The 25447-nt window shown below is 49.2% G+C and overlaps 37 non-coding genes across 37 annotated transcripts; all 37 read left to right on the top strand.

The window, feature by feature from the left end:
• Positions 1-3777: 3777 nt before the first annotated feature.
• Positions 3778-3851, top strand: Trnan-guu. The gene has a single exon. It is a non-coding gene; the product is annotated as a tRNA-Asn (tRNA).
• Positions 3852-4540: 689 nt separating this feature from the next.
• Trnat-cgu lies at positions 4541-4612 on the top strand. The gene has a single exon. It is a non-coding gene; the product is annotated as a tRNA-Thr (tRNA).
• A 333-nt stretch (positions 4613-4945) lies between these two features.
• Trnan-guu lies at positions 4946-5019 on the top strand. Its single transcript has one exon. It is a non-coding gene; the product is annotated as a tRNA-Asn (tRNA).
• A 689-nt stretch (positions 5020-5708) lies between these two features.
• On the top strand, positions 5709-5780 carry Trnat-cgu. The gene has a single exon. It is a non-coding gene; the product is annotated as a tRNA-Thr (tRNA).
• Positions 5781-6113: 333 nt separating this feature from the next.
• Trnan-guu lies at positions 6114-6187 on the top strand. The gene has a single exon. It is a non-coding gene; the product is annotated as a tRNA-Asn (tRNA).
• A 689-nt stretch (positions 6188-6876) lies between these two features.
• On the top strand, positions 6877-6948 carry Trnat-cgu. The gene has a single exon. It is a non-coding gene; the product is annotated as a tRNA-Thr (tRNA).
• Positions 6949-7281: 333 nt separating this feature from the next.
• Trnan-guu lies at positions 7282-7355 on the top strand. The gene has a single exon. It is a non-coding gene; the product is annotated as a tRNA-Asn (tRNA).
• A 689-nt stretch (positions 7356-8044) lies between these two features.
• On the top strand, positions 8045-8116 carry Trnat-cgu. The gene has a single exon. It is a non-coding gene; the product is annotated as a tRNA-Thr (tRNA).
• Positions 8117-8449: 333 nt separating this feature from the next.
• Trnan-guu lies at positions 8450-8523 on the top strand. The gene has a single exon. It is a non-coding gene; the product is annotated as a tRNA-Asn (tRNA).
• Positions 8524-9212: 689 nt separating this feature from the next.
• Trnat-cgu lies at positions 9213-9284 on the top strand. The gene has a single exon. It is a non-coding gene; the product is annotated as a tRNA-Thr (tRNA).
• A 333-nt stretch (positions 9285-9617) lies between these two features.
• Trnan-guu lies at positions 9618-9691 on the top strand. The gene has a single exon. It is a non-coding gene; the product is annotated as a tRNA-Asn (tRNA).
• Positions 9692-10380: 689 nt separating this feature from the next.
• Trnat-cgu lies at positions 10381-10452 on the top strand. Its single transcript has one exon. It is a non-coding gene; the product is annotated as a tRNA-Thr (tRNA).
• Positions 10453-10785: 333 nt separating this feature from the next.
• Trnan-guu lies at positions 10786-10859 on the top strand. The gene has a single exon. It is a non-coding gene; the product is annotated as a tRNA-Asn (tRNA).
• A 689-nt stretch (positions 10860-11548) lies between these two features.
• On the top strand, positions 11549-11620 carry Trnat-cgu. The gene has a single exon. It is a non-coding gene; the product is annotated as a tRNA-Thr (tRNA).
• A 333-nt stretch (positions 11621-11953) lies between these two features.
• Positions 11954-12027, top strand: Trnan-guu. The gene has a single exon. It is a non-coding gene; the product is annotated as a tRNA-Asn (tRNA).
• Positions 12028-12716: 689 nt separating this feature from the next.
• Trnat-cgu lies at positions 12717-12788 on the top strand. Its single transcript has one exon. It is a non-coding gene; the product is annotated as a tRNA-Thr (tRNA).
• A 333-nt stretch (positions 12789-13121) lies between these two features.
• On the top strand, positions 13122-13195 carry Trnan-guu. Its single transcript has one exon. It is a non-coding gene; the product is annotated as a tRNA-Asn (tRNA).
• Positions 13196-13884: 689 nt separating this feature from the next.
• On the top strand, positions 13885-13956 carry Trnat-cgu. The gene has a single exon. It is a non-coding gene; the product is annotated as a tRNA-Thr (tRNA).
• Positions 13957-14289: 333 nt separating this feature from the next.
• On the top strand, positions 14290-14363 carry Trnan-guu. The gene has a single exon. It is a non-coding gene; the product is annotated as a tRNA-Asn (tRNA).
• A 689-nt stretch (positions 14364-15052) lies between these two features.
• Trnat-cgu lies at positions 15053-15124 on the top strand. Its single transcript has one exon. It is a non-coding gene; the product is annotated as a tRNA-Thr (tRNA).
• A 333-nt stretch (positions 15125-15457) lies between these two features.
• Trnan-guu lies at positions 15458-15531 on the top strand. The gene has a single exon. It is a non-coding gene; the product is annotated as a tRNA-Asn (tRNA).
• Positions 15532-16220: 689 nt separating this feature from the next.
• Positions 16221-16292, top strand: Trnat-cgu. The gene has a single exon. It is a non-coding gene; the product is annotated as a tRNA-Thr (tRNA).
• A 333-nt stretch (positions 16293-16625) lies between these two features.
• Trnan-guu lies at positions 16626-16699 on the top strand. Its single transcript has one exon. It is a non-coding gene; the product is annotated as a tRNA-Asn (tRNA).
• A 689-nt stretch (positions 16700-17388) lies between these two features.
• On the top strand, positions 17389-17460 carry Trnat-cgu. Its single transcript has one exon. It is a non-coding gene; the product is annotated as a tRNA-Thr (tRNA).
• A 333-nt stretch (positions 17461-17793) lies between these two features.
• Positions 17794-17867, top strand: Trnan-guu. Its single transcript has one exon. It is a non-coding gene; the product is annotated as a tRNA-Asn (tRNA).
• A 689-nt stretch (positions 17868-18556) lies between these two features.
• Trnat-cgu lies at positions 18557-18628 on the top strand. Its single transcript has one exon. It is a non-coding gene; the product is annotated as a tRNA-Thr (tRNA).
• Positions 18629-18961: 333 nt separating this feature from the next.
• Positions 18962-19035, top strand: Trnan-guu. Its single transcript has one exon. It is a non-coding gene; the product is annotated as a tRNA-Asn (tRNA).
• Positions 19036-19724: 689 nt separating this feature from the next.
• Positions 19725-19796, top strand: Trnat-cgu. The gene has a single exon. It is a non-coding gene; the product is annotated as a tRNA-Thr (tRNA).
• Positions 19797-20129: 333 nt separating this feature from the next.
• Positions 20130-20203, top strand: Trnan-guu. Its single transcript has one exon. It is a non-coding gene; the product is annotated as a tRNA-Asn (tRNA).
• A 689-nt stretch (positions 20204-20892) lies between these two features.
• Positions 20893-20964, top strand: Trnat-cgu. The gene has a single exon. It is a non-coding gene; the product is annotated as a tRNA-Thr (tRNA).
• A 333-nt stretch (positions 20965-21297) lies between these two features.
• On the top strand, positions 21298-21371 carry Trnan-guu. The gene has a single exon. It is a non-coding gene; the product is annotated as a tRNA-Asn (tRNA).
• A 689-nt stretch (positions 21372-22060) lies between these two features.
• Trnat-cgu lies at positions 22061-22132 on the top strand. The gene has a single exon. It is a non-coding gene; the product is annotated as a tRNA-Thr (tRNA).
• A 333-nt stretch (positions 22133-22465) lies between these two features.
• Trnan-guu lies at positions 22466-22539 on the top strand. Its single transcript has one exon. It is a non-coding gene; the product is annotated as a tRNA-Asn (tRNA).
• Positions 22540-23228: 689 nt separating this feature from the next.
• Positions 23229-23300, top strand: Trnat-cgu. Its single transcript has one exon. It is a non-coding gene; the product is annotated as a tRNA-Thr (tRNA).
• A 333-nt stretch (positions 23301-23633) lies between these two features.
• Positions 23634-23707, top strand: Trnan-guu. The gene has a single exon. It is a non-coding gene; the product is annotated as a tRNA-Asn (tRNA).
• Positions 23708-24396: 689 nt separating this feature from the next.
• Trnat-cgu lies at positions 24397-24468 on the top strand. Its single transcript has one exon. It is a non-coding gene; the product is annotated as a tRNA-Thr (tRNA).
• A 333-nt stretch (positions 24469-24801) lies between these two features.
• On the top strand, positions 24802-24875 carry Trnan-guu. The gene has a single exon. It is a non-coding gene; the product is annotated as a tRNA-Asn (tRNA).
• Positions 24876-25447: the final 572 nt, after the last annotated feature.

Genomic DNA, 25447 nt, shown 5'->3' with positions numbered 1-25447 from the left:
GCGACTTTGATATTGGGGGGTGATTTTAATTGTGTATTACAAGCTAAGGACCAATCCCCTCATTTTAATTATTGTTTCGAGCTACATTCTCTTGTACGTCAACTACGACTACGCGATGCGTGGGAGGTTAAACACCCCACTTTAGTTAAATTTACATTTTTTACTGCCACGTCAAGTAGTCGCCTGGACCGATTGTATATTTCTGATCCCCTTAGTGTTTCTGTTTTAAATGTAGATGTAATTCCAGCCAGTTTTACGGATCATTGTGCCCTTGCGGTTATAATTAATTTGGAACGTCAGCCTCTTAAACTTTATCGGCCACTGTGGAAATTAAATGTCTCCTTGCTCGATGACCCTGACATCGAACCTCTAATACAGACGGCGTGGGACATGTGTTTACGTTCTCTGCGATACTATCCGTCTAAGCTTCACTGGTGGATCCACTGTGCGAAGCCAAAACTACGTCGCACTTTAATGTCCTACAGTTATAATAGAGCGCGAGATCTGAAACTGACTTTTGAGTATTACTATTCGGTGCTTCGCGAACTTTATGATACTCCTCGAATGACATGTGCCCACCTTTCTGAGGTTCGGAAAATTAAAGCCAAGCTCCTTAGTATTAAACGGCTTCAGATGGAAGGATTGAAGATTAAATCTAAGCCGCCGTCCACCTTAGCACATGAAATGACTTCCATGTACCATCTGTTTCGTCACCACAAGAACCGTCGACGTGTATTGATTGACGGCCTTATGGCAGCTGATGGTCGCCGGCTTACCTTACAGAATCAAATAACCCATGAACTTACCTGCTACTATGAGACCTTATATGCTGTGGCTGATTCTGATCCGCTTGATGTTGACGAGATTTCAACTGCTATCCCATCAGTTTTAACAGAGGACCATAATATGGAATTTTTAGCTCCTTTTACTGCAGACGAAATTTCAGCTTTCATTGCTTGTTCACCATCTCACAAATCTCCTGGTCCGGATGGCCTTCCTAAGGAGTTTTTTGTTCGCTTTTGGACTATTATAGGGCCGGTTTTTACGGATATAGTAAATGAAATTTTGAATGGTGGCACAATTCCAGCCGATTTCAAGAGAGGTACGGTTGTCCTGATACCGAAATCTGCTGGTTTGAAGACAGCTAGTGACTTTCGTCCTTTAACCCTTTTAAATTTTGATTATAAGACGGCTGCTAGGGCTGTTAATGCACGTCTATCCCTCTTGCTTACACCTGTGATAACTCCTTGTCAAAGCTGCTTTCCGGGGCGCTCCATCTTGACGCCTCTGGCGGGGTATCGTGATATTGTGTCGATTGTCGCTGTCACCAATATTTCCTGTGCGCTTTTATTTGTTGATTTTAGTAAGGCTTTTGATCGTGTGTCCCATTCGTTTTTAGAGCTTCTGCTGCGCCGACTCGGTTTTAATGAAAAGGCGCTGCTGGTTCTTAAGAATATGACGACTGGCATTTCTGCTAAGATTGACATTAATGGACAGCTGACGAAGGTCATTGATATTAAACGTGGCGTCCCGCAAGGTAGCCCTTTATCCATGACCCTTTATGCTCTCTCCCTTCAACCACTCCTCACACGTCTCAACTCGACACTTCGTGGTCTTACGATCTCTGGGGTTACCCAGACAGCAACAGCTTATGCTGATGATTTGGTTGTTTTACTTCGTTCCTCCGCAGAAGTGCCGCCGTTGAAAATGGAACTGGATAAATTTTCTGCGGCCTCAGGTTCTCGTATCAACCCCCGTAAAAGCAAACTCCTGAATTTGCGGGGCTTTGAACATGTGGTTGTTCCGTGGGTTACGGCTGTTGAACATCATACACATTTAGGTATCTATCTTGAACGGTGTCCTCTTCGTATGGCTGCGAAAAATTGGCAAGTGGCCATTTCCAAGCTTCAAGGTGTTTTATTCGAACACTCATGGCGTTCGATACCGATACTGCAAAAAAAGCATGTATTAGACACTTATGTTTTATGTAAAGTATATTACGTTGCTCAGTTGTTTCCGCTTCCCAGAATGCAGGGTGCAAAAATGGTCCAGCTTATTAACAGATATATTTGGCGGGGGCACATTTTTAAATTACGTTGTGATGTTCTTACGAAGCCGCGACTTGAGGGCGGCTTGTCGTTCACCGATGTCCGTGTCAAGGCTGCTGCCCTTTATGTTAAGCGCACCCTCCATCTTTTATTTTCTGAGTCCCCGACTGTTACTTCGCGATTATTCCATGTCGTTCGTCCTGCGAGCTTGTCACCGCCTATTAACGTAGGGCCTCTAAATGCGAAGCTACGGCATGTTCGGGACTTCTACATTGAGATTAGTTATCTGGATCTCCACTTACAACGTAGTCCTGTTTTTACTACGCGAACACTGCTTGACAAATGGAACAGGTCTTCTTCTTCCATCCCGATTGTTTTACAATATCCCCGTTTTCATTGGCGTCACATATGGACGAATATCAGCTTACCCGTTCATTCCGCAGCTGTTGCCTCCCTATGGTATAAGGTAGTTAATCAGCTGATTCCTACGAACGAACGACTTCATCGTATAGGTTTAAGTGTCACTCCGCTTTGTCAAACGTGTGGTTGTATTGATACACTCCCACACCGATTTACCTGCGCTGACCGTCTTCGCATGTGGTACTGGCTGCGCCGACAATTGGCGTTACTCACCAGAAGCTCGGAATCAGCTTTTACAACTGATATTCTCTGCTGGCCGGACACGGTTTTTTATCCCCGGACAAAGAACAACACCATTATGTGGCTTCTTGGCCGTTACATTTTTGCAGTGGTTGATGGTGATGGTATTTCCGATTTTATTTCGTTTACTGGTTACATGCTTCATGAGTACTGGACGCAACAATCTTTCCCACATCTTAAGAGGGACTTTGCGAATATGCTCAGTATTGTTTTCGAAAAGCAGGGGATTGGTTAAGTTTCCACTTCTATTGCTCGCTCCTGCGCCAGTTGCATTAATGGCGCCGGTATAGGGGGATACTGATCTCACTTCATGATAGGGGAGACATTCACGCTAGCTCTTAGTTACTTTGCCTTCCTGCCAAGCTTTCACCTGTTTAGTTAGACAACGCATAAATAAGCCCCGTGTCCACATATCAGTATCATGCGACTCCGAACCAAAGACAATTACTACGTACTGGTGCCACTGTGCTTCAGTGCAGGGAGGAGGAGACGTCATGGCCAGGCCTCGGGATTCGACCCCTGCCCAACGCGCCTCCACCGAGCTGCACTGGGTCATTAAAATGGTTTAACACAAAGACAAAAAAAAAAAAAAAAAAAGTGGTTAAAAAAAAAAAAAAAAAAAAAAAGTGGTTAAGGCGTCTGACTAGGAAAAAAAAAAAAAAAAAAAAAAAAAAAAAAGTGGTAGAGCACTGGTCTCGTAAACCAGGGGTCGTGAGTTCGAACCTCACAGAAGGCATTCATTATTTAAACCTTCCTGCAAGGAGCGGAGCTATCTCGAGCAGCATCTAACACATGGCAGTACACTGAATGAAAGGGATGTTCTACAACCTATGACAAGTATTCTACTGGCCTCAGAGGTTTTCTGAATGCATAGGCAGAACATTGGTTTGTATGCATTTTGTAGTATAATGTCATGCTTGGCGATGTCATTCGTTTACGAGCCTCGCTACAGTGTGCATGCACGTTATCCATGTGAAGAGGCGTAAGCAAATGCTACCATTCTGCGAGATTCCTGCAGAAGGTATACGAATTGCGTTGATATACAGAGCACAAGGGAGCCAAAGTCAAGGCCTCCGTGGCGCAATCGGCTAGCGCGTTCGGCTGTTAACCGAAAGGTTGGTGGTGCGAGCCCACACGGGGGCGAAATCGTTTTAACCGGCACCGAGGTGAGGACATACGTCAACTTTGTTAGAGATACACAGCTAGTGTGACAATTTGGCTGCGTTTGAGTGATGCCACAGAGCCTTATACACATTCAGCCAAGTGACACTGTAGGTAAAAACATGGCCCTACACAGACGTTCTGCTGTTTTCCTTTTTATTCGTCATGTGTGACACTGCAGTAGAGGGACGCCCGCTACAAAAGACGTATTCTTTACATTCAATTTCAGCATATACGTCGCGAGTGCCATATGACAGGGCCTGTCTCTCGATGTCGATTTGTATTTGGTGTGTCTTAAGTGTCGGTCTGCAGTAGGCCGCTGTTGGCCGAGCGACGTGCAGTCGCCTTACATGAAGCCCCATGGGCAACGCCAGTGCCACTGTGGACAACAGCGCACTGTAGCCAGAGAGAGGAGCCGAAAGGCGCATTTCGCAGTCGAGCCACGCTATCCCACAAGCTGTGCACTAGGTCAGGATTGTGCAGACCGCTAACTTTTGGTGGGCCGACGCTCGTCGTCGATCGTAAGGGCGAAACATTCAAGAGATTTGGAAAACGGCAATGTGGACACCCCCAGCAGCAGCTGTGTGCCAAATCCGATATCTGGTCGAGGGCTGCAAGATTCAGTATGATGAAGTAACAATTTGGGGATAGCTCACAAACGCTAAGCTGCCGCCTTCTTAGCTCAGTGGTAGAGCACTGGTCTCGTAAACCAGGGGTCGTGAGTTCGAACCTCACAGAAGGCATTCATTATTTAAACCTTCCTGCAAGGAGCGGAGCTATCTCGAGCAGCATCTAACACATGGCAGTACACTGAATGAAAGGGATGTTCTACAACCTATGACAAGTATTCTACTGGCCTCAGAGGTTTTCTGAATGCATAGGCAGAACATTGGTTTGTATGCATTTTGTAGTATAATGTCATGCTTGGCGATGTCATTCGTTTACGAGCCTCGCTACAGTGTGCATGCACGTTATCCATGTGAAGAGGCGTAAGCAAATGCTACCATTCTGCGAGATTCCTGCAGAAGGTATACGAATTGCGTTGATATACAGAGCACAAGGGAGCCAAAGTCAAGGCCTCCGTGGCGCAATCGGCTAGCGCGTTCGGCTGTTAACCGAAAGGTTGGTGGTGCGAGCCCACACGGGGGCGAAATCGTTTTAACCGGCACCGAGGTGAGGACATACGTCAACTTTGTTAGAGATACACAGCTAGTGTGACAATTTGGCTGCGTTTGAGTGATGCCACAGAGCCTTATACACATTCAGCCAAGTGACACTGTAGGTAAAAACATGGCCCTACACAGACGTTCTGCTGTTTTCCTTTTTATTCGTCATGTGTGACACTGCAGTAGAGGGACGCCCGCTACAAAAGACGTATTCTTTACATTCAATTTCAGCATATACGTCGCGAGTGCCATATGACAGGGCCTGTCTCTCGATGTCGATTTGTATTTGGTGTGTCTTAAGTGTCGGTCTGCAGTAGGCCGCTGTTGGCCGAGCGACGTGCAGTCGCCTTACATGAAGCCCCATGGGCAACGCCAGTGCCACTGTGGACAACAGCGCACTGTAGCCAGAGAGAGGAGCCGAAAGGCGCATTTCGCAGTCGAGCCACGCTATCCCACAAGCTGTGCACTAGGTCAGGATTGTGCAGACCGCTAACTTTTGGTGGGCCGACGCTCGTCGTCGATCGTAAGGGCGAAACATTCAAGAGATTTGGAAAACGGCAATGTGGACCCCCCCAGCAGCAGCTGTGTGCCAAATCCGATATCTGGTCGAGGGCTGCAAGATTCAGTATGATGAAGTAACAATTTGGGGATAGCTCACAAACGCTAAGCTGCCGCCTTCTTAGCTCAGTGGTAGAGCACTGGTCTCGTAAACCAGGGGTCGTGAGTTCGAACCTCACAGAAGGCATTCATTATTTAAACCTTCCTGCAAGGAGCGGAGCTATCTCGAGCAGCATCTAACACATGGCAGTACACTGAATGAAAGGGATGTTCTACAACCTATGACAAGTATTCTACTGGCCTCAGAGGTTTTCTGAATGCATAGGCAGAACATTGGTTTGTATGCATTTTGTAGTATAATGTCATGCTTGGCGATGTCATTCGTTTACGAGCCTCGCTACAGTGTGCATGCACGTTATCCATGTGAAGAGGCGTAAGCAAATGCTACCATTCTGCGAGATTCCTGCAGAAGGTATACGAATTGCGTTGATATACAGAGCACAAGGGAGCCAAAGTCAAGGCCTCCGTGGCGCAATCGGCTAGCGCGTTCGGCTGTTAACCGAAAGGTTGGTGGTGCGAGCCCACACGGGGGCGAAATCGTTTTAACCGGCACCGAGGTGAGGACATACGTCAACTTTGTTAGAGATACACAGCTAGTGTGACAATTTGGCTGCGTTTGAGTGATGCCACAGAGCCTTATACACATTCAGCCAAGTGACACTGTAGGTAAAAACATGGCCCTACACAGACGTTCTGCTGTTTTCCTTTTTATTCGTCATGTGTGACACTGCAGTAGAGGGACGCCCGCTACAAAAGACGTATTCTTTACATTCAATTTCAGCATATACGTCGCGAGTGCCATATGACAGGGCCTGTCTCTCGATGTCGATTTGTATTTGGTGTGTCTTAAGTGTCGGTCTGCAGTAGGCCGCTGTTGGCCGAGCGACGTGCAGTCGCCTTACATGAAGCCCCATGGGCAACGCCAGTGCCACTGTGGACAACAGCGCACTGTAGCCAGAGAGAGGAGCCGAAAGGCGCATTTCGCAGTCGAGCCACGCTATCCCACAAGCTGTGCACTAGGTCAGGATTGTGCAGACCGCTAACTTTTGGTGGGCCGACGCTCGTCGTCGATCGTAAGGGCGAAACATTCAAGAGATTTGGAAAACGGCAATGTGGACACCCCCAGCAGCAGCTGTGTGCCAAATCCGATATCTGGTCGAGGGCTGCAAGATTCAGTATGATGAAGTAACAATTTGGGGATAGCTCACAAACGCTAAGCTGCCGCCTTCTTAGCTCAGTGGTAGAGCACTGGTCTCGTAAACCAGGGGTCGTGAGTTCGAACCTCACAGAAGGCATTCATTATTTAAACCTTCCTGCAAGGAGCGGAGCTATCTCGAGCAGCATCTAACACATGGCAGTACACTGAATGAAAGGGATGTTCTACAACCTATGACAAGTATTCTACTGGCCTCAGAGGTTTTCTGAATGCATAGGCAGAACATTGGTTTGTATGCATTTTGTAGTATAATGTCATGCTTGGCGATGTCATTCGTTTACGAGCCTCGCTACAGTGTGCATGCACGTTATCCATGTGAAGAGGCGTAAGCAAATGCTACCATTCTGCGAGATTCCTGCAGAAGGTATACGAATTGCGTTGATATACAGAGCACAAGGGAGCCAAAGTCAAGGCCTCCGTGGCGCAATCGGCTAGCGCGTTCGGCTGTTAACCGAAAGGTTGGTGGTGCGAGCCCACACGGGGGCGAAATCGTTTTAACCGGCACCGAGGTGAGGACATACGTCAACTTTGTTAGAGATACACAGCTAGTGTGACAATTTGGCTGCGTTTGAGTGATGCCACAGAGCCTTATACACATTCAGCCAAGTGACACTGTAGGTAAAAACATGGCCCTACACAGACGTTCTGCTGTTTTCCTTTTTATTCGTCATGTGTGACACTGCAGTAGAGGGACGCCCGCTACAAAAGACGTATTCTTTACATTCAATTTCAGCATATACGTCGCGAGTGCCATATGACAGGGCCTGTCTCTCGATGTCGATTTGTATTTGGTGTGTCTTAAGTGTCGGTCTGCAGTAGGCCGCTGTTGGCCGAGCGACGTGCAGTCGCCTTACATGAAGCCCCATGGGCAACGCCAGTGCCACTGTGGACAACAGCGCACTGTAGCCAGAGAGAGGAGCCGAAAGGCGCATTTCGCAGTCGAGCCACGCTATCCCACAAGCTGTGCACTAGGTCAGGATTGTGCAGACCGCTAACTTTTGGTGGGCCGACGCTCGTCGTCGATCGTAAGGGCGAAACATTCAAGAGATTTGGAAAACGGCAATGTGGACCCCCCCAGCAGCAGCTGTGTGCCAAATCCGATATCTGGTCGAGGGCTGCAAGATTCAGTATGATGAAGTAACAATTTGGGGATAGCTCACAAACGCTAAGCTGCCGCCTTCTTAGCTCAGTGGTAGAGCACTGGTCTCGTAAACCAGGGGTCGTGAGTTCGAACCTCACAGAAGGCATTCATTATTTAAACCTTCCTGCAAGGAGCGGAGCTATCTCGAGCAGCATCTAACACATGGCAGTACACTGAATGAAAGGGATGTTCTACAACCTATGACAAGTATTCTACTGGCCTCAGAGGTTTTCTGAATGCATAGGCAGAACATTGGTTTGTATGCATTTTGTAGTATAATGTCATGCTTGGCGATGTCATTCGTTTACGAGCCTCGCTACAGTGTGCATGCACGTTATCCATGTGAAGAGGCGTAAGCAAATGCTACCATTCTGCGAGATTCCTGCAGAAGGTATACGAATTGCGTTGATATACAGAGCACAAGGGAGCCAAAGTCAAGGCCTCCGTGGCGCAATCGGCTAGCGCGTTCGGCTGTTAACCGAAAGGTTGGTGGTGCGAGCCCACACGGGGGCGAAATCGTTTTAACCGGCACCGAGGTGAGGACATACGTCAACTTTGTTAGAGATACACAGCTAGTGTGACAATTTGGCTGCGTTTGAGTGATGCCACAGAGCCTTATACACATTCAGCCAAGTGACACTGTAGGTAAAAACATGGCCCTACACAGACGTTCTGCTGTTTTCCTTTTTATTCGTCATGTGTGACACTGCAGTAGAGGGACGCCCGCTACAAAAGACGTATTCTTTACATTCAATTTCAGCATATACGTCGCGAGTGCCATATGACAGGGCCTGTCTCTCGATGTCGATTTGTATTTGGTGTGTCTTAAGTGTCGGTCTGCAGTAGGCCGCTGTTGGCCGAGCGACGTGCAGTCGCCTTACATGAAGCCCCATGGGCAACGCCAGTGCCACTGTGGACAACAGCGCACTGTAGCCAGAGAGAGGAGCCGAAAGGCGCATTTCGCAGTCGAGCCACGCTATCCCACAAGCTGTGCACTAGGTCAGGATTGTGCAGACCGCTAACTTTTGGTGGGCCGACGCTCGTCGTCGATCGTAAGGGCGAAACATTCAAGAGATTTGGAAAACGGCAATGTGGACACCCCCAGCAGCAGCTGTGTGCCAAATCCGATATCTGGTCGAGGGCTGCAAGATTCAGTATGATGAAGTAACAATTTGGGGATAGCTCACAAACGCTAAGCTGCCGCCTTCTTAGCTCAGTGGTAGAGCACTGGTCTCGTAAACCAGGGGTCGTGAGTTCGAACCTCACAGAAGGCATTCATTATTTAAACCTTCCTGCAAGGAGCGGAGCTATCTCGAGCAGCATCTAACACATGGCAGTACACTGAATGAAAGGGATGTTCTACAACCTATGACAAGTATTCTACTGGCCTCAGAGGTTTTCTGAATGCATAGGCAGAACATTGGTTTGTATGCATTTTGTAGTATAATGTCATGCTTGGCGATGTCATTCGTTTACGAGCCTCGCTACAGTGTGCATGCACGTTATCCATGTGAAGAGGCGTAAGCAAATGCTACCATTCTGCGAGATTCCTGCAGAAGGTATACGAATTGCGTTGATATACAGAGCACAAGGGAGCCAAAGTCAAGGCCTCCGTGGCGCAATCGGCTAGCGCGTTCGGCTGTTAACCGAAAGGTTGGTGGTGCGAGCCCACACGGGGGCGAAATCGTTTTAACCGGCACCGAGGTGAGGACATACGTCAACTTTGTTAGAGATACACAGCTAGTGTGACAATTTGGCTGCGTTTGAGTGATGCCACAGAGCCTTATACACATTCAGCCAAGTGACACTGTAGGTAAAAACATGGCCCTACACAGACGTTCTGCTGTTTTCCTTTTTATTCGTCATGTGTGACACTGCAGTAGAGGGACGCCCGCTACAAAAGACGTATTCTTTACATTCAATTTCAGCATATACGTCGCGAGTGCCATATGACAGGGCCTGTCTCTCGATGTCGATTTGTATTTGGTGTGTCTTAAGTGTCGGTCTGCAGTAGGCCGCTGTTGGCCGAGCGACGTGCAGTCGCCTTACATGAAGCCCCATGGGCAACGCCAGTGCCACTGTGGACAACAGCGCACTGTAGCCAGAGAGAGGAGCCGAAAGGCGCATTTCGCAGTCGAGCCACGCTATCCCACAAGCTGTGCACTAGGTCAGGATTGTGCAGACCGCTAACTTTTGGTGGGCCGACGCTCGTCGTCGATCGTAAGGGCGAAACATTCAAGAGATTTGGAAAACGGCAATGTGGACCCCCCCAGCAGCAGCTGTGTGCCAAATCCGATATCTGGTCGAGGGCTGCAAGATTCAGTATGATGAAGTAACAATTTGGGGATAGCTCACAAACGCTAAGCTGCCGCCTTCTTAGCTCAGTGGTAGAGCACTGGTCTCGTAAACCAGGGGTCGTGAGTTCGAACCTCACAGAAGGCATTCATTATTTAAACCTTCCTGCAAGGAGCGGAGCTATCTCGAGCAGCATCTAACACATGGCAGTACACTGAATGAAAGGGATGTTCTACAACCTATGACAAGTATTCTACTGGCCTCAGAGGTTTTCTGAATGCATAGGCAGAACATTGGTTTGTATGCATTTTGTAGTATAATGTCATGCTTGGCGATGTCATTCGTTTACGAGCCTCGCTACAGTGTGCATGCACGTTATCCATGTGAAGAGGCGTAAGCAAATGCTACCATTCTGCGAGATTCCTGCAGAAGGTATACGAATTGCGTTGATATACAGAGCACAAGGGAGCCAAAGTCAAGGCCTCCGTGGCGCAATCGGCTAGCGCGTTCGGCTGTTAACCGAAAGGTTGGTGGTGCGAGCCCACACGGGGGCGAAATCGTTTTAACCGGCACCGAGGTGAGGACATACGTCAACTTTGTTAGAGATACACAGCTAGTGTGACAATTTGGCTGCGTTTGAGTGATGCCACAGAGCCTTATACACATTCAGCCAAGTGACACTGTAGGTAAAAACATGGCCCTACACAGACGTTCTGCTGTTTTCCTTTTTATTCGTCATGTGTGACACTGCAGTAGAGGGACGCCCGCTACAAAAGACGTATTCTTTACATTCAATTTCAGCATATACGTCGCGAGTGCCATATGACAGGGCCTGTCTCTCGATGTCGATTTGTATTTGGTGTGTCTTAAGTGTCGGTCTGCAGTAGGCCGCTGTTGGCCGAGCGACGTGCAGTCGCCTTACATGAAGCCCCATGGGCAACGCCAGTGCCACTGTGGACAACAGCGCACTGTAGCCAGAGAGAGGAGCCGAAAGGCGCATTTCGCAGTCGAGCCACGCTATCCCACAAGCTGTGCACTAGGTCAGGATTGTGCAGACCGCTAACTTTTGGTGGGCCGACGCTCGTCGTCGATCGTAAGGGCGAAACATTCAAGAGATTTGGAAAACGGCAATGTGGACCCCCCCAGCAGCAGCTGTGTGCCAAATCCGATATCTGGTCGAGGGCTGCAAGATTCAGTATGATGAAGTAACAATTTGGGGATAGCTCACAAACGCTAAGCTGCCGCCTTCTTAGCTCAGTGGTAGAGCACTGGTCTCGTAAACCAGGGGTCGTGAGTTCGAACCTCACAGAAGGCATTCATTATTTAAACCTTCCTGCAAGGAGCGGAGCTATCTCGAGCAGCATCTAACACATGGCAGTACACTGAATGAAAGGGATGTTCTACAACCTATGACAAGTATTCTACTGGCCTCAGAGGTTTTCTGAATGCATAGGCAGAACATTGGTTTGTATGCATTTTGTAGTATAATGTCATGCTTGGCGATGTCATTCGTTTACGAGCCTCGCTACAGTGTGCATGCACGTTATCCATGTGAAGAGGCGTAAGCAAATGCTACCATTCTGCGAGATTCCTGCAGAAGGTATACGAATTGCGTTGATATACAGAGCACAAGGGAGCCAAAGTCAAGGCCTCCGTGGCGCAATCGGCTAGCGCGTTCGGCTGTTAACCGAAAGGTTGGTGGTGCGAGCCCACACGGGGGCGAAATCGTTTTAACCGGCACCGAGGTGAGGACATACGTCAACTTTGTTAGAGATACACAGCTAGTGTGACAATTTGGCTGCGTTTGAGTGATGCCACAGAGCCTTATACACATTCAGCCAAGTGACACTGTAGGTAAAAACATGGCCCTACACAGACGTTCTGCTGTTTTCCTTTTTATTCGTCATGTGTGACACTGCAGTAGAGGGACGCCCGCTACAAAAGACGTATTCTTTACATTCAATTTCAGCATATACGTCGCGAGTGCCATATGACAGGGCCTGTCTCTCGATGTCGATTTGTATTTGGTGTGTCTTAAGTGTCGGTCTGCAGTAGGCCGCTGTTGGCCGAGCGACGTGCAGTCGCCTTACATGAAGCCCCATGGGCAACGCCAGTGCCACTGTGGACAACAGCGCACTGTAGCCAGAGAGAGGAGCCGAAAGGCGCATTTCGCAGTCGAGCCACGCTATCCCACAAGCTGTGCACTAGGTCAGGATTGTGCAGACCGCTAACTTTTGGTGGGCCGACGCTCGTCGTCGATCGTAAGGGCGAAACATTCAAGAGATTTGGAAAACGGCAATGTGGACACCCCCAGCAGCAGCTGTGTGCCAAATCCGATATCTGGTCGAGGGCTGCAAGATTCAGTATGATGAAGTAACAATTTGGGGATAGCTCACAAACGCTAAGCTGCCGCCTTCTTAGCTCAGTGGTAGAGCACTGGTCTCGTAAACCAGGGGTCGTGAGTTCGAACCTCACAGAAGGCATTCATTTTTTAAACCTTCCTGCAAGGAGCGGAGCTATCTCGAGCAGCATCTAACACATGGCAGTACACTGAATGAAAGGGATGTTCTACAACCTATGACAAGTATTCTACTGGCCTCAGAGGTTTTCTGAATGCATAGGCAGAACATTGGTTTGTATGCATTTTGTAGTATAATGTCATGCTTGGCGATGTCATTCGTTTACGAGCCTCGCTACAGTGTGCATGCACGTTATCCATGTGAAGAGGCGTAAGCAAATGCTACCATTCTGCGAGATTCCTGCAGAAGGTATACGAATTGCGTTGATATACAGAGCACAAGGGAGCCAAAGTCAAGGCCTCCGTGGCGCAATCGGCTAGCGCGTTCGGCTGTTAACCGAAAGGTTGGTGGTGCGAGCCCACACGGGGGCGAAATCGTTTTAACCGGCACCGAGGTGAGGACATACGTCAACTTTGTTAGAGATACACAGCTAGTGTGACAATTTGGCTGCGTTTGAGTGATGCCACAGAGCCTTATACACATTCAGCCAAGTGACACTGTAGGTAAAAACATGGCCCTACACAGACGTTCTGCTGTTTTCCTTTTTATTCGTCATGTGTGACACTGCAGTAGAGGGACGCCCGCTACAAAAGACGTATTCTTTACATTCAATTTCAGCATATACGTCGCGAGTGCCATATGACAGGGCCTGTCTCTCGATGTCGATTTGTATTTGGTGTGTCTTAAGTGTCGGTCTGCAGTAGGCCGCTGTTGGCCGAGCGACGTGCAGTCGCCTTACATGAAGCCCCATGGGCAACGCCAGTGCCACTGTGGACAACAGCGCACTGTAGCCAGAGAGAGGAGCCGAAAGGCGCATTTCGCAGTCGAGCCACGCTATCCCACAAGCTGTGCACTAGGTCAGGATTGTGCAGACCGCTAACTTTTGGTGGGCCGACGCTCGTCGTCGATCGTAAGGGCGAAACATTCAAGAGATTTGGAAAACGGCAATGTGGACCCCCCCAGCAGCAGCTGTGTGCCAAATCCGATATCTGGTCGAGGGCTGCAAGATTCAGTATGATGAAGTAACAATTTGGGGATAGCTCACAAACGCTAAGCTGCCGCCTTCTTAGCTCAGTGGTAGAGCACTGGTCTCGTAAACCAGGGGTCGTGAGTTCGAACCTCACAGAAGGCATTCATTATTTAAACCTTCCTGCAAGGAGCGGAGCTATCTCGAGCAGCATCTAACACATGGCAGTACACTGAATGAAAGGGATGTTCTACAACCTATGACAAGTATTCTACTGGCCTCAGAGGTTTTCTGAATGCATAGGCAGAACATTGGTTTGTATGCATTTTGTAGTATAATGTCATGCTTGGCGATGTCATTCGTTTACGAGCCTCGCTACAGTGTGCATGCACGTTATCCATGTGAAGAGGCGTAAGCAAATGCTACCATTCTGCGAGATTCCTGCAGAAGGTATACGAATTGCGTTGATATACAGAGCACAAGGGAGCCAAAGTCAAGGCCTCCGTGGCGCAATCGGCTAGCGCGTTCGGCTGTTAACCGAAAGGTTGGTGGTGCGAGCCCACACGGGGGCGAAATCGTTTTAACCGGCACCGAGGTGAGGACATACGTCAACTTTGTTAGAGATACACAGCTAGTGTGACAATTTGGCTGCGTTTGAGTGATGCCACAGAGCCTTATACACATTCAGCCAAGTGACACTGTAGGTAAAAACATGGCCCTACACAGACGTTCTGCTGTTTTCCTTTTTATTCGTCATGTGTGACACTGCAGTAGAGGGACGCCCGCTACAAAAGACGTATTCTTTACATTCAATTTCAGCATATACGTCGCGAGTGCCATATGACAGGGCCTGTCTCTCGATGTCGATTTGTATTTGGTGTGTCTTAAGTGTCGGTCTGCAGTAGGCCGCTGTTGGCCGAGCGACGTGCAGTCGCCTTACATGAAGCCCCATGGGCAACGCCAGTGCCACTGTGGACAACAGCGCACTGTAGCCAGAGAGAGGAGCCGAAAGGCGCATTTCGCAGTCGAGCCACGCTATCCCACAAGCTGTGCACTAGGTCAGGATTGTGCAGACCGCTAACTTTTGGTGGGCCGACGCTCGTCGTCGATCGTAAGGGCGAAACATTCAAGAGATTTGGAAAACGGCAATGTGGACACCCCCAGCAGCAGCTGTGTGCCAAATCCGATATCTGGTCGAGGGCTGCAAGATTCAGTATGATGAAGTAACAATTTGGGGATAGCTCACAAACGCTAAGCTGCCGCCTTCTTAGCTCAGTGGTAGAGCACTGGTCTCGTAAACCAGGGGTCGTGAGTTCGAACCTCACAGAAGGCATTCATTATTTAAACCTTCCTGCAAGGAGCGGAGCTATCTCGAGCAGCATCTAACACATGGCAGTACACTGAATGAAAGGGATGTTCTACAACCTATGACAAGTATTCTACTGGCCTCAGAGGTTTTCTGAATGCATAGGCAGAACATTGGTTTGTATGCATTTTGTAGTATAATGTCATGCTTGGCGATGTCATTCGTTTACGAGCCTCGCTACAGTGTGCATGCACGTTATCCATGTGAAGAGGCGTAAGCAAATGCTACCATTCTGCGAGATTCCTGCAGAAGGTATACGAATTGCGTTGATATACAGAGCACAAGGGAGCTAAAGTCAAGGCCTCCGTGGCGCAATCGGCTAGCGCGTTCGGCTGTTAACCGAAAGGTTGGTGGTTCGAGCCCACCCGGGGGCGAAATCGTTTTAACCGGCACCGAGGTGAGGACATACGTCAACTTTGTTAGAGATACACAGCTAGTGTGACAATTTGGCTGCGTTTGAGTGATGCCACAGAGCCTTATACACATTCAGCCAAGTGACACTGTAGGTAAAAACATGGCCCTACACAGACGTTCTGCTGTTTTCCTTTTTATTCGTCATGTGTGACACTGCAGTAGAGGGACGCCCGCTACAAAAGACGTATTCTTTACATTCAATTTCAGCATATACGTCGCGAGTGCCATATGACAGGGCCTGTCTCTCGATGTCGATTTGTATTTGGTGTGTCTTAAGTGTCGGTCTGCAGTAGGCCGCTGTTGGCCGAGCGACGTGCAGTCGCCTTACATGAAGCCCCATGGGCAACGCCAGTGCCACTGTGGACAACAGCGCACTGTAGCCAGAGAGAGGAGCCGAAAGGCGCATTTCGCAGTCGAGCCACGCTATCCCACAAGCTGTGCACTAGGTCAGGATTGTGCAGACCGCTAACTTTTGGTGGGCCGACGCTCGTCGTCGATCGTAAGGGCGAAACATTCAAGAGATTTGGAAAACGGCAATGTGGACACCCCCAGCAGCAGCTGTGTGCCAAATCCGATATCTGGTCGAGGGCTGCAAGATTCAGTATGATGAAGTAACAATTTGGGGATAGCTCACAAACGCTAAGCTGCCGCCTTCTTAGCTCAGTGGTAGAGCACTGGTCTCGTAAACCAGGGGTCGTGAGTTCGAACCTCACAGAAGGCATTCATTATTTAAACCTTCCTGCAAGGAGCGGAGCTATCTCGAGCAGCATCTAACACATGGCAGTACACTGAATGAAAGGGATGTTCTACAACCTATGACAAGTATTCTACTGGCCTCAGAGGTTTTCTGAATGCATAGGCAGAACATTGGTTTGTATGCATTTTGTAGTATAATGTCATGCTTGGCGATGTCATTCGTTTACGAGCCTCGCTACAGTGTGCATGCACGTTATCCATGTGAAGAGGCGTAAGCAAATGCTACCATTCTGCGAGATTCCTGCAGAAGGTATACGAATTGCGTTGATATACAGAGCACAAGGGAGCCAAAGTCAAGGCCTCCGTGGCGCAATCGGCTAGCGCGTTCGGCTGTTAACCGAAAGGTTGGTGGTGCGAGCCCACACGGGGGCGAAATCGTTTTAACCGGCACCGAGGTGAGGACATACGTCAACTTTGTTAGAGATACACAGCTAGTGTGACAATTTGGCTGCGTTTGAGTGATGCCACAGAGCCTTATACACATTCAGCCAAGTGACACTGTAGGTAAAAACATGGCCCTACACAGACGTTCTGCTGTTTTCCTTTTTATTCGTCATGTGTGACACTGCAGTAGAGGGACGCCCGCTACAAAAGACGTATTCTTTACATTCAATTTCAGCATATACGTCGCGAGTGCCATATGACAGGGCCTGTCTCTCGATGTCGATTTGTATTTGGTGTGTCTTAAGTGTCGGTCTGCAGTAGGCCGCTGTTGGCCGAGCGACGTGCAGTCGCCTTACATGAAGCCCCATGGGCAACGCCAGTGCCACTGTGGACAACAGCGCACTGTAGCCAGAGAGAGGAGCCGAAAGGCGCATTTCGCAGTCGAGCCACGCTATCCCACAAGCTGTGCACTAGGTCAGGATTGTGCAGACCGCTAACTTTTGGTGGGCCGACGCTCGTCGTCGATCGTAAGGGCGAAACATTCAAGAGATTTGGAAAACGGCAATGTGGACACCCCCAGCAGCAGCTGTGTGCCAAATCCGATATCTGGTCGAGGGCTGCAAGATTCAGTATGATGAAGTAACAATTTGGGGATAGCTCACAAACGCTAAGCTGCCGCCTTCTTAGCTCAGTGGTAGAGCACTGGTCTCGTAAACCAGGGGTCGTGAGTTCGAACCTCACAGAAGGCATTCATTATTTAAACCTTCCTGCAAGGAGCGGAGCTATCTCGAGCAGCATCTAACACATGGCAGTACACTGAATGAAAGGGATGTTCTACAACCTATGACAAGTATTCTACTGGCCTCAGAGGTTTTCTGAATGCATAGGCAGAACATTGGTTTGTATGCATTTTGTAGTATAATGTCATGCTTGGCGATGTCATTCGTTTACGAGCCTCGCTACAGTGTGCATGCACGTTATCCATGTGAAGAGGCGTAAGCAAATGCTACCATTCTGCGAGATTCCTGCAGAAGGTATACGAATTGCGTTGATATACAGAGCACAAGGGAGCTAAAGTCAAGGCCTCCGTGGCGCAATCGGCTAGCGCGTTCGGCTGTTAACCGAAAGGTTGGTGGTTCGAGCCCACCCGGGGGCGAAATCGTTTTAACCGGCACCGAGGTGAGGACATACGTCAACTTTGTTAGAGATACACAGCTAGTGTGACAATTTGGCTGCGTTTGAGTGATGCCACAGAGCCTTATACACATTCAGCCAAGTGACACTGTAGGTAAAAACATGGCCCTACACAGACGTTCTGCTGTTTTCCTTTTTATTCGTCATGTGTGACACTGCAGTAGAGGGACGCCCGCTACAAAAGACGTATTCTTTACATTCAATTTCAGCATATACGTCGCGAGTGCCATATGACAGGGCCTGTCTCTCGATGTCGATTTGTATTTGGTGTGTCTTAAGTGTCGGTCTGCAGTAGGCCGCTGTTGGCCGAGCGACGTGCAGTCGCCTTACATGAAGCCCCATGGGCAACGCCAGTGCCACTGTGGACAACAGCGCACTGTAGCCAGAGAGAGGAGCCGAAAGGCGCATTTCGCAGTCGAGCCACGCTATCCCACAAGCTGTGCACTAGGTCAGGATTGTGCAGACCGCTAACTTTTGGTGGGCCGACGCTCGTCGTCGATCGTAAGGGCGAAACATTCAAGAGATTTGGAAAACGGCAATGTGGACACCCCCAGCAGCAGCTGTGTGCCAAATCCGATATCTGGTCGAGGGCTGCAAGATTCAGTATGATGAAGTAACAATTTGGGGATAGCTCACAAACGCTAAGCTGCCGCCTTCTTAGCTCAGTGGTAGAGCACTGGTCTCGTAAACCAGGGGTCGTGAGTTCGAACCTCACAGAAGGCATTCATTATTTAAACCTTCCTGCAAGGAGCGGAGCTATCTCGAGCAGCATCTAACACATGGCAGTACACTGAATGAAAGGGATGTTCTACAACCTATGACAAGTATTCTACTGGCCTCAGAGGTTTTCTGAATGCATAGGCAGAACATTGGTTTGTATGCATTTTGTAGTATAATGTCATGCTTGGCGATGTCATTCGTTTACGAGCCTCGCTACAGTGTGCATGCACGTTATCCATGTGAAGAGGCGTAAGCAAATGCTACCATTCTGCGAGATTCCTGCAGAAGGTATACGAATTGCGTTGATATACAGAGCACAAGGGAGCCAAAGTCAAGGCCTCCGTGGCGCAATCGGCTAGCGCGTTCGGCTGTTAACCGAAAGGTTGGTGGTGCGAGCCCACACGGGGGCGAAATCGTTTTAACCGGCACCGAGGTGAGGACATACGTCAACTTTGTTAGAGATACACAGCTAGTGTGACAATTTGGCTGCGTTTGAGTGATGCCACAGAGCCTTATACACATTCAGCCAAGTGACACTGTAGGTAAAAACATGGCCCTACACAGACGTTCTGCTGTTTTCCTTTTTATTCGTCATGTGTGACACTGCAGTAGAGGGACGCCCGCTACAAAAGACGTATTCTTTACATTCAATTTCAGCATATACGTCGCGAGTGCCATATGACAGGGCCTGTCTCTCGATGTCGATTTGTATTTGGTGTGTCTTAAGTGTCGGTCTGCAGTAGGCCGCTGTTGGCCGAGCGACGTGCAGTCGCCTTACATGAAGCCCCATGGGCAACGCCAGTGCCACTGTGGACAACAGCGCACTGTAGCCAGAGAGAGGAGCCGAAAGGCGCATTTCGCAGTCGAGCCACGCTATCCCACAAGCTGTGCACTAGGTCAGGATTGTGCAGACCGCTAACTTTTGGTGGGCCGACGCTCGTCGTCGATCGTAAGGGCGAAACATTCAAGAGATTTGGAAAACGGCAATGTGGACACCCCCAGCAGCAGCTGTGTGCCAAATCCGATATCTGGTCGAGGGCTGCAAGATTCAGTATGATGAAGTAACAATTTGGGGATAGCTCACAAACGCTAAGCTGCCGCCTTCTTAGCTCAGTGGTAGAGCACTGGTCTCGTAAACCAGGGGTCGTGAGTTCGAACCTCACAGAAGGCATTCATTATTTAAACCTTCCTGCAAGGAGCGGAGCTATCTCGAGCAGCATCTAACACATGGCAGTACACTGAATGAAAGGGATGTTCTACAACCTATGACAAGTATTCTACTGGCCTCAGAGGTTTTCTGAATGCATAGGCAGAACATTGGTTTGTATGCATTTTGTAGTATAATGTCATGCTTGGCGATGTCATTCGTTTACGAGCCTCGCTACAGTGTGCATGCACGTTATCCATGTGAAGAGGCGTAAGCAAATGCTACCATTCTGCGAGATTCCTGCAGAAGGTATACGAATTGCGTTGATATACAGAGCACAAGGGAGCTAAAGTCAAGGCCTCCGTGGCGCAATCGGCTAGCGCGTTCGGCTGTTAACCGAAAGGTTGGTGGTTCGAGCCCACCCGGGGGCGAAATCGTTTTAACCGGCACCGAGGTGAGGACATACGTCAACTTTGTTAGAGATACACAGCTAGTGTGACAATTTGGCTGCGTTTGAGTGATGCCACAGAGCCTTATACACATTCAGCCAAGTGACACTGTAGGTAAAAACATGGCCCTACACAGACGTTCTGCTGTTTTCCTTTTTATTCGTCATGTGTGACACTGCAGTAGAGGGACGCCCGCTACAAAAGACGTATTCTTTACATTCAATTTCAGCATATACGTCGCGAGTGCCATATGACAGGGCCTGTCTCTCGATGTCGATTTGTATTTGGTGTGTCTTAAGTGTCGGTCTGCAGTAGGCCGCTGTTGGCCGAGCGACGTGCAGTCGCCTTACATGAAGCCCCATGGGCAACGCCAGTGCCACTGTGGACAACAGCGCACTGTAGCCAGAGAGAGGAGCCGAAAGGCGCATTTCGCAGTCGAGCCACGCTATCCCACAAGCTGTGCACTAGGTCAGGATTGTGCAGACCGCTAACTTTTGGTGGGCCGACGCTCGTCGTCGATCGTAAGGGCGAAACATTCAAGAGATTTGGAAAACGGCAATGTGGACACCCCCAGCAGCAGCTGTGTGCCAAATCCGATATCTGGTCGAGGGCTGCAAGATTCAGTATGATGAAGTAACAATTTGGGGATAGCTCACAAACGCTAAGCTGCCGCCTTCTTAGCTCAGTGGTAGAGCACTGGTCTCGTAAACCAGGGGTCGTGAGTTCGAACCTCACAGAAGGCATTCATTATTTAAACCTTCCTGCAAGGAGCGGAGCTATCTCGAGCAGCATCTAACACATGGCAGTACACTGAATGAAAGGGATGTTCTACAACCTATGACAAGTATTCTACTGGCCTCAGAGGTTTTCTGAATGCATAGGCAGAACATTGGTTTGTATGCATTTTGTAGTATAATGTCATGCTTGGCGATGTCATTCGTTTACGAGCCTCGCTACAGTGTGCATGCACGTTATCCATGTGAAGAGGCGTAAGCAAATGCTACCATTCTGCGAGATTCCTGCAGAAGGTATACGAATTGCGTTGATATACAGAGCACAAGGGAGCCAAAGTCAAGGCCTCCGTGGCGCAATCGGCTAGCGCGTTCGGCTGTTAACCGAAAGGTTGGTGGTGCGAGCCCACACGGGGGCGAAATCGTTTTAACCGGCACCGAGGTGAGGACATACGTCAACTTTGTTAGAGATACACAGCTAGTGTGACAATTTGGCTGCGTTTGAGTGATGCCACAGAGCCTTATACACATTCAGCCAAGTGACACTGTAGGTAAAAACATGGCCCTACACAGACGTTCTGCTGTTTTCCTTTTTATTCGTCATGTGTGACACTGCAGTAGAGGGACGCCCGCTACAAAAGACGTATTCTTTACATTCAATTTCAGCATATACGTCGCGAGTGCCATATGACAGGGCCTGTCTCTCGATGTCGATTTGTATTTGGTGTGTCTTAAGTGTCGGTCTGCAGTAGGCCGCTGTTGGCCGAGCGACGTGCAGTCGCCTTACATGAAGCCCCATGGGCAACGCCAGTGCCACTGTGGACAACAGCGCACTGTAGCCAGAGAGAGGAGCCGAAAGGCGCATTTCGCAGTCGAGCCACGCTATCCCACAAGCTGTGCACTAGGTCAGGATTGTGCAGACCGCTAACTTTTGGTGGGCCGACGCTCGTCGTCGATCGTAAGGGCGAAACATTCAAGAGATTTGGAAAACGGCAATGTGGACACCCCCAGCAGCAGCTGTGTGCCAAATCCGATATCTGGTCGAGGGCTGCAAGATTCAGTATGATGAAGTAACAATTTGGGGATAGCTCACAAACGCTAAGCTGCCGCCTTCTTAGCTCAGTGGTAGAGCACTGGTCTCGTAAACCAGGGGTCGTGAGTTCGAACCTCACAGAAGGCATTCATTATTTAAACCTTCCTGCAAGGAGCGGAGCTATCTCGAGCAGCATCTAACACATGGCAGTACACTGAATGAAAGGGATGTTCTACAACCTATGACAAGTATTCTACTGGCCTCAGAGGTTTTCTGAATGCATAGGCAGAACATTGGTTTGTATGCATTTTGTAGTATAATGTCATGCTTGGCGATGTCATTCGTTTACGAGCCTCGCTACAGTGTGCATGCACGTTATCCATGTGAAGAGGCGTAAGCAAATGCTACCATTCTGCGAGATTCCTGCAGAAGGTATACGAATTGCGTTGATATACAGAGCACAAGGGAGCTAAAGTCAAGGCCTCCGTGGCGCAATCGGCTAGCGCGTTCGGCTGTTAACCGAAAGGTTGGTGGTTCGAGCCCACCCGGGGGCGAAATCGTTTTAACCGGCACCGAGGTGAGGACATACGTCAACTTTGTTAGAGATACACAGCTAGTGTGACAATTTGGCTGCGTTTGAGTGATGCCACAGAGCCTTATACACATTCAGCCAAGTGACACTGTAGGTAAAAACATGGCCCTACACAGACGTTCTGCTGTTTTCCTTTTTATTCGTCATGTGTGACACTGCAGTAGAGGGACGCCCGCTACAAAAGACGTATTCTTTACATTCAATTTCAGCATATACGTCGCGAGTGCCATATGACAGGGCCTGTCTCTCGATGTCGATTTGTATTTGGTGTGTCTTAAGTGTCGGTCTGCAGTAGGCCGCTGTTGGCCGAGCGACGTGCAGTCGCCTTACATGAAGCCCCATGGGCAACGCCAGTGCCACTGTGGACAACAGCGCACTGTAGCCAGAGAGAGGAGCCGAAAGGCGCATTTCGCAGTCGAGCCACGCTATCCCACAAGCTGTGCACTAGGTCAGGATTGTGCAGACCGCTAACTTTTGGTGGGCCGACGCTCGTCGTCGATCGTAAGGGCGAAACATTCAAGAGATTTGGAAAACGGCAATGTGGACACCCCCAGCAGCAGCTGTGTGCCAAATCCGATATCTGGTCGAGGGCTGCAAGATTCAGTATGATGAAGTAACAATTTGGGGATAGCTCACAAACGCTAAGCTGCCGCCTTCTTAGCTCAGTGGTAGAGCACTGGTCTCGTAAACCAGGGGTCGTGAGTTCGAACCTCACAGAAGGCATTCATTATTTAAACCTTCCTGCAAGGAGCGGAGCTATCTCGAGCAGCATCTAACACATGGCAGTACACTGAATGAAAGGGATGTTCTACAACCTATGACAAGTATTCTACTGGCCTCAGAGGTTTTCTGAATGCATAGGCAGAACATTGGTTTGTATGCATTTTGTAGTATAATGTCATGCTTGGCGATGTCATTCGTTTACGAGCCTCGCTACAGTGTGCATGCACGTTATCCATGTGAAGAGGCGTAAGCAAATGCTACCATTCTGCGAGATTCCTGCAGAAGGTATACGAATTGCGTTGATATACAGAGCACAAGGGAGCCAAAGTCAAGGCCTCCGTGGCGCAATCGGCTAGCGCGTTCGGCTGTTAACCGAAAGGTTGGTGGTGCGAGCCCACACGGGGGCGAAATCGTTTTAACCGGCACCGAGGTGAGGACATACGTCAACTTTGTTAGAGATACACAGCTAGTGTGACAATTTGGCTGCGTTTGAGTGATGCCACAGAGCCTTATACACATTCAGCCAAGTGACACTGTAGGTAAAAACATGGCCCTACACAGACGTTCTGCTGTTTTCCTTTTTATTCGTCATGTGTGACACTGCAGTAGAGGGACGCCCGCTACAAAAGACGTATTCTTTACATTCAATTTCAGCATATACGTCGCGAGTGCCATATGACAGGGCCTGTCTCTCGATGTCGATTTGTATTTGGTGTGTCTTAAGTGTCGGTCTGCAGTAGGCCGCTGTTGGCCGAGCGACGTGCAGTCGCCTTACATGAAGCCCCATGGGCAACGCCAGTGCCACTGTGGACAACAGCGCACTGTAGCCAGAGAGAGGAGCCGAAAGGCGCATTTCGCAGTCGAGCCACGCTATCCCACAAGCTGTGCACTAGGTCAGGATTGTGCAGACCGCTAACTTTTGGTGGGCCGACGCTCGTCGTCGATCGTAAGGGCGAAACATTCAAGAGATTTGGAAAACGGCAATGTGGACACCCCCAGCAGCAGCTGTGTGCCAAATCCGATATCTGGTCGAGGGCTGCAAGATTCAGTATGATGAAGTAACAATTTGGGGATAGCTCACAAACGCTAAGCTGCCGCCTTCTTAGCTCAGTGGTAGAGCACTGGTCTCGTAAACCAGGGGTCGTGAGTTCGAACCTCACAGAAGGCATTCATTATTTAAACCTTCCTGCAAGGAGCGGAGCTATCTCGAGCAGCATCTAACACATGGCAGTACACTGAATGAAAGGGATGTTCTACAACCTATGACAAGTATTCTACTGGCCTCAGAGGTTTTCTGAATGCATAGGCAGAACATTGGTTTGTATGCATTTTGTAGTATAATGTCATGCTTGGCGATGTCATTCGTTTACGAGCCTCGCTACAGTGTGCATGCACGTTATCCATGTGAAGAGGCGTAAGCAAATGCTACCATTCTGCGAGATTCCTGCAGAAGGTATACGAATTGCGTTGATATACAGAGCACAAGGGAGCTAAAGTCAAGGCCTCCGTGGCGCAATCGGCTAGCGCGTTCGGCTGTTAACCGAAAGGTTGGTGGTGCGAGCCCACACGGGGGCGAAATCGTTTTAACCGGCACCGAGGTGAGGACATACGTCAACTTTGTTAGAGATACACAGCTAGTGTGACAATTTGGCTGCGTTTGAGTGATGCCACAGAGCCTTATACACATTCAGCCAAGTGACACTGTAGGTAAAAACATGGCCCTACACAGACGTTCTGCTGTTTTCCTTTTTATTCGTCATGTGTGACACTGCAGTAGAGGGACGCCCGCTACAAAAGACGTATTCTTTACATTCAATTTCAGCATATACGTCGCGAGTGCCATATGACAGGGCCTGTCTCTCGATGTCGATTTGTATTTGGTGTGGCTTAAGTGTCGGTCTGCAGTAGGCCGCTGTTGGCCGAGCGACGTGCAGTCGCCTTACATGAAGCCCCATGGGCAACGCCAGTGCCACTGTGGACAACAGCGCACTGTAGCCAGAGAGAGGAGCCGAAAGGCGCATTTCGCAGTCGAGCCACGCTATCCCACAAGCTGTGCACTAGGTCAGGATTGTGCAGACCGCTAACTTTTGGTGGGCCGACGCTCGTCGTCGATCGTAAGGGCGAAACATTCAAGAGATTTGGAAAAC

The sequence above is a fragment of the Schistocerca piceifrons genome, unplaced genomic scaffold (assembly GCF_021461385.2).
Source record: "Schistocerca piceifrons isolate TAMUIC-IGC-003096 unplaced genomic scaffold, iqSchPice1.1 HiC_scaffold_716, whole genome shotgun sequence".
Classification (NCBI taxonomy): Eukaryota; Metazoa; Arthropoda; class Insecta; order Orthoptera; family Acrididae; genus Schistocerca; species Schistocerca piceifrons.
This window is presented reverse-complemented; position numbering and strand designations above follow the sequence as displayed.